We start from the raw sequence: 6,905 nt of genomic DNA, 5'->3' as shown, positions 1-6,905 counted from the left end.
CAGCTGGTAGATTTGAACTGCCAATCTTGTGGTACAGTGCATTATCTTGCATTGCCACACCAGGACTTGTGTTACTTGCAGTAATAGACAGGAGAAACCAATATCCATAAGGCAGTCAAACACATAAACCTTTTAAAACACTTGAGTTCAATCTTTTCTTCTACCTTAGACTAACTCTATTCATTCATATGACCCTGGGCCTCTGGTAGAGTGGATTCCAGTAGGCTCAGGCCTAGTATTAGCCATCCTTTTTAACCAGCATGTCATGTGCTCCACGCAACTCCAGAAGCTGCCGCTCTCCCCTCTGCTGAAATATTTTATCCCATACACCTTCATTCTTTCTCCCACAAAACCTGACATTTTCATAAACAGGTCTGGAGCCGTTGCAATGAATCCTGCGTAAACCAAGTCGGGGACCATATCTGACTTCCTCTGACTCCACAAGTTTGAGAGGACCAAACTCAAAATCAGCCCTAAGCAGATTCCTAGACTCCAGGTTATTCATTATAGCTGCATAGTGTTCCATAGTATGTAGGACTTTAGTCATCCACTGATGGGCACTTAAGTCATTTCCATCTTTTTAGCTACTGTGATTAATGCTGCAATGAACACAGGTGTGTACCTGTCTGTTCCGGTCACAGCTATTAGATGTTTAAAGTCTATACCCAGGAGCAGAGTTCCTAGATCATGAGATATTTCTATTTCTAACTTCTTGAGGGAGAATAATACCATTTTCTAAAGAGTTTGTATCATTTTACATTTCTACCAGCAGATAATTAGAATTCCAATCTCCCCACATTCTTCCTAGCAATTTTTTCTTTTCTCTTCTTTTAAATTGATGCCATTTCTGCAGAGTGAGATGGTATCTTATTGTAGTTTTGATTTGTATCTCTCTAATGATGGCATTTGACAACAATAAATGGCTAATAATCGTGAGCATCTTTTCATGTGTTTGTTGATTACTTGAATGTCCTCTTTGGTGAAGTTAATGTCCTTTGCCCATTAAAAAAAACAAACTGAATTGTTTGTTTTTTTGCTGTTGAGTTGTTGAAGTTTTCTACATATTATAGAGATTAGATCTTTATCAGATATGTCATTCCAAAAAGATTTGTTTCCAATCAGTAGGATCTTTATTCTTTTGATAAAGTCTTTTTGATGAGCATTAAACATTTAATTTTAGGAGGTCACAGTTATCTAATTTTCTTTTGTTGCTAGTACATTTTTAGTTGTGAATGAACTTATTTCTAAGGGTAAAAAAAAATTTCCCATGGTTTTGTCCCTGTGTTTTCTTCCAGGAATGTATGCTTTTAGCTTTTAGAGAAAAATTTAATAGTAAACTGCAGAGGGTCACACCCCACTGAAGATCAAGTAGAAATACAGATGAATCTCTGCAATGATCATTAGAAAAAGAAAGTTTTTTTTTTTAATGATTTATTGTGAATTATGTGATAGTTTACATGGAAGAACATTAGTTTTACATTCATTCCATCGTATATCGTCTCATTGCCATGGTTACAATCCCCTCCATGCAATCCTTCCCCTGTGCCCCTCAGGTCTTCAGTACACAGTTGCCCTCCCTCTCTGGATCTAAAGTCTCCAGCTGCTCCATCGCTCCACATCATCATCTTTGGCTCCATTTCAGGCATCATTGCTTCTCTGGGTAAGGTCCCGCTCTCTGCTCCTCTCCCTTGACGGTCCCAGGGACCTCCGCTCCTAGACTGAAAAGTTAATCACTCCCCTCCTTGCTATAAAATGTCTACCTTTACATTTCCAACCCTCACAATCAGTCCTGATAATAATTATTCACTATTGTATCACAAGAGACCTATCTGGATTTCATTGAATCAGCGCCACCTAGACAGATTGACTACTATCCCACCCCCCTTTTTGGGTAGCCAATGTCCAAGTTGCCCATCCTTGTCCACTCTGTGTGTAGGAGGGGTGGGAATGATTCTTGCTGCAAGGGCCCGCTCCCTCTTTTGAGCTATTGCTTCCATAGGTGTGTGTCAAGTTCGTCAAACTGTATGAGCATACTTTTTTTTTTTTTTACCTCTTCTTTTTACTCTGATCATCCAGTCATTGAAGCCAGGACAAGTAGGTATCATCTGCAAGTGTGGGTATTCTTATGCATATGCCCTCTCTTCTTTTCACCTGGATGCTTCACTCTCCACTCTAGTCCTCCGTGGCTATGTCTCTGACTCTGGGCCCAAGAGTCCCCAGGTCTTGCCACACTGCTGGCCCACCCGGTCTTCACCTGGGTTTACAGAAGCCTATTGAACGTTGTAGGGCTTAGCTCACCGCTTCATTGCTGTTTTTCCCTCACTTCCCTTATCAGTGTCGAGCGTGTTCACCAATCACAGCGTGTATTCCCATTGAGTCTTAGTCTTGGAAGGGGGTTTTCTCTGAGGGGACCCGACCACTTGCCTTGATGTTTTCTGGGCAAGCATGTTGCTTGTTCTTGTAGTAACAGTTGTTCTGCCCATGTTGTTTTACATTTTTCCTGTAGGTCTTTCTTTCAAGAAGTATCTTCTGTTCTTCTAGCCACTCCAGGTTGGCCTGCTTGTCCTTTCAAGTGGGAATTTCCCGTCTCTGGAGATCTGGATGTGGTTCAGGCTTCCACCTATAGTCTTATGTATTGCAGAGGCTCCACAGGAAGCCTCCTTCACTGGGCACGTTATAGTCCCATTTTAGGTGTTCCAATCAGTTATGGGCAGAAGATGGACTTACAAGCTTTCTATGGTGATGCTTTTCGCTATTCCTTTCTCTCCCCCTCTAGTGACTATTTTATAATATAATGCAAGGAGAACCAAGATTCAAAAGACAGCCAAGCATCTTAATATTATTCTCCCCTTTTCCACATTCCAACCATGGCTCGATCTTTGCATCCCAGAACTCTGTTGTTCTCGTGAAAGTATTTTAAAAAAAAATAATTTAATGCCTCTTAATAGCAAACTTACAGGAACAGCACAGAAGACAAACAACATTAAAATCATGTACTTGCATGCAGGACAACTCAGTTAGAAAAGTATAGAGAATGGATGGAATCTACCATATGACAAAAATGCTATAAGCACCATTTAGTTGCCATCGATAAGAAATATACTTGTTTTAAAAAAATCCAAATGCTGGTATTGTCCAGGCAATTTTAACAGGTTTATTTATAATTGTTATAAAGTCGAGCTGCTCAAACTTTTTCACTGAAACATTTTGACTTGCATTAATGCTTATGTCCCTGCATTTATATTAAAAATTCACACAAATGAAAATGAAAAAAACTGCCAATACCTGATTTCTGTCCCTTGTTTTTCCATTTGCAATCATATACTTAGGTACCTTTTGACCCCATGGGAGGGGGATGCGGTGGAATTCTAACGTTCAGGAAGAAGAGAATGTTTTTTTTTTTTTAAAGAATGAAATGTTTCCCATGATAGTGGATTCTTAAGAACGTTCTCCACGTATGCGACGTGCTAGCTGGATGTCTTTTGGCATAATTGTTAGACGTTTGGCATGGATAGCACACAGGTTAGTGTCTTCAAAAAGGCCAACCAGATAGGCCTCACTTGCCTCCTGCAAAGCACCAAGAGCTGCACTCTGGAAGCGCAGATCTGTTTTGAAGTCCTGAACTATTTCTCTCACCAGACGCTGGAAGGGGAATTTAAGAATCAAGTTCGGTGGACTTCTGATAACGTCTAATTTCACAAAGCGCCACAGTACCAAGCCTGTAACGATGAGGTTTCTTCATCCGTCCAGTAGAGGGCGCACACTTAGGAGCGGCTTTTGTAGCCAGTTCCTTCCAGGGTGCTTTCCCACCAGTTGATATGCAGGCAGTCTGCTTTGTGGGAGCCATGGTATAGAAACCTCTTCACTTAACCCCGCTTCTCCTTCACCTGGACCTCGGCGAGCTAGAAGTGGTGCTGGCGTTAGAGAGCGACCACGGCACGGCAGCTGCTGGGAACACAAAAGAAAGTATCATGTAAGTCAGTAAACATACGAGTAACACAGAACATTTGGAAACTAGGAGATACTGTTCATAAGCACATCCTAACTCAAAACTTCTTTTTATATTTAATAGACATACTCATAAAATATTTTCCTCAAGTAATTTTTCATAACATGAACATGTTGTTTTGTGCACTGGAGTCGGTTCTGACTCATAGCGACCCTGTACAGGGTTTCCGAGGCTGTAAATCTTTACGGAGCAGAAAGCCTCATCTTTCTCCCTCGGAGCAGCTGTTAGTTTCGAACTGCTGACCTTGCAGTTTGCAGCCGGACTTGTAACCACTACGCTAAATTTTTAACTTCATGAAAACTCAGATTATTTAAGTAGTTTATTACCAGGTTTCCCTCCGGATTCTTAGCTGATGGGCACAGTGTGGGTGAGAAGAGAATTTCAAGAATGGACAGAAAACTCCAGAGAAACATTTGCATTATTATGGCTTTAGCTCAAGAATTTAAGGTTGGATTACCTTGTGGAGGACTGCTAATTCCAGGCTGGGGAAGGAAGATCCTGGGCTTTAGCATCCATAGTTACTTGTTAAGTCGTTAAGTCATTTCAGACTCATTGTGATCCTGTATAGGGCTGGCGAGGAGTGGCCAGTGAGTTTGAACCTCTGGCCTTGGTGTTCAAATGACTTTATAGTCCAGCACATTAATCCAACACTACACCAGATTCTTATCATATAGTATCTTACTACTACAAATCCATAAAAGAGCAGTTTCCATAGAGATGATGCTGACTGACGGCAACCCCATATTGTCAGAGGAGAACTGTGTTCCATAGGGTTTTCAGTGGTTGGTTTTTTGGAAGTAGATCTCCAGGACTTTCTCCCAAGTTACCTCTAAATAAGACTTGAACCTGAAACTTTTTATTTAGCAGCCAAACCAACAAAACCCAACTCACTGTCGTCGAGTTGATTGCCTCATAGAGATCCTATGTATGGTTTCTGAAGTTGTAAAACTTTACATGAGCAGAAAGCCTCATTTTTCTCCAAAGAGTGGCTGGAGGGTTTGAACTGCTGACTGTGGGTAGCCATCTTTATTCTACAGCATCACCTGGAGACTTCACAGACCCACGGAGGCCAGTCTAATGCTTTGCTAGATAGTTTACCCACTTCCACTGTTTTCTAGGCAATCCCCAAACCTCAGCTTGTTTAAAATAATCTGCAAATCAGATTATTCCAAACTGATATAACGAGTAGTTTTAGCTTTTGACACCAAATTTTTGTCCAGGTATCTTCTCTGGTACTGTCTTGAACTAGTTTATGTTCCTCCACCCTTGTCCTATTTAACCTTTTAAAAAAGTGCTCCCATTACCTTCTTTACTCAACATTCTTTCTGTTCACTGTCCCATTGGGTAGGGGATAATTAAGAGTAAAATAAAAGATGTAAGTAATCACCAAATAACTGAGAAAAGTGACGTCTAGTCATTTCCTCTTTTCACCTCCATTTTTCTATTTCACTTCTCATTTTTCTATTTCCATCTATTTTATCACCTCTCGCCTACTTTTCTGGGCAGAATCCGTCTAAGTGATCTTTCATTGTACTTTTCTACTTCCCCATTCTTGACTCATAATCATATAACATGTACCGTGTTTAAAATGTTCAGAGATACATTCTGGGTCACTGGTTACTAACTGTATCCCAGGACTCATTTCCCTTCTTTCTTTCTTCCTTTTTAAAAAAAACATAACTCTAGTTTTTAGTGGGGCACATTGCTGCCTTTATTAAGCCCATTTCCCAGCCTCCTTTACATGTAGATGTGGTCATGTAATTATGCTATGCCAGCAAAAATGTTATGTAAGATTTCTGAGGAGTCTTAAGGCGAAGTGACAAGGCTGTGTGTTCCTTATCCATTCTCTTCTTGAAATAGAGAGAAGGTGGCTAGAACATCTTGGACCATGAAGAAGAGTATAAGTCCTTGATAACTCCTTGTAGTTCTAGACTTCTTAACTCTGAACCAAATTTCTATCTTATTTGAAGACTTTTTATTTTTTCCTCAGCAGTTAGAACTTGACTCACCAATACAAAGATTTACAATTCTTTTAAGTTTGGTTGAACCCAAAGACCTTCCGATGACTATGGTGGTTACTATGAGTTCCAATCCATGGAGGTCAAACATTAGTATGACTGTAAAGCCAATGGCAAGGGAAAACAAATTTATATGAAAATTACATCACAGCACTTGGTAATTTTCTGTGAACCTAATCTTCTCTTTTCTGATAAACTCCTCCTCTCAGTTTATTTTCTGCAATGGTAGAGGGCTAGAATCACTCAGGAATTGACTCTTGTGTCAACAGGGATGCTGACACAAGACATCAGCCACGAATGCTATCTGAATGTGACAATCCAACTTTGCTTCTCTGTGGTCTTTGTTCTGTTTTCCTTTTCTCTTTTCCTCAGATCCATGAGTTATCTGTTCCTAATTGGAGACCTTATTTGTTGTTGATCTCATGCTTGACTTTGACTCTATCCATAAAAGCAAACAAACAAAAACCAAGGCAGCTTCCTTTCTTAATTAAAAGATAAATCTACATATGTATTCATTGTAGACTAGTCAGAAAACATTTGTCAATATACAGTGGTAAAAGAATTCACCCAAAATTCTAACATTAAGTAGTGATTCAAACCTATTTGATATCTTCATTTCTACATATGATTATTTCAAACATGAATGCTCGTTTTTCTTGTGAAAATAGGGAGAAATGTTAGAGAAAATCTGCAAAGTATAGAAATACAAACAAAAAGAAGTAATCTCATCATCCCTCACCAGGAAACCAATTTCTCACAACTCTGACTTCGTTTCTTTCAGTGCGCCCCAGAAGGTGCTATGATTCACTTCTGCCTCCACACAGAAGCCTGGGAGATAGATCTGGTTTCTCTCTCTGTTTTGTGCTCCATACTTAAGC

The sequence above is a fragment of the Chrysochloris asiatica genome, unplaced genomic scaffold (assembly GCF_000296735.1).
Source record: "Chrysochloris asiatica unplaced genomic scaffold, ChrAsi1.0 scaffold00009, whole genome shotgun sequence".
NCBI classification, from domain to species: Eukaryota; Metazoa; Chordata; class Mammalia; order Afrosoricida; family Chrysochloridae; genus Chrysochloris; species Chrysochloris asiatica.
The sequence above is the reverse complement of the archived record's forward strand: the minus strand, read 5'-3'. Positions refer to the sequence as shown.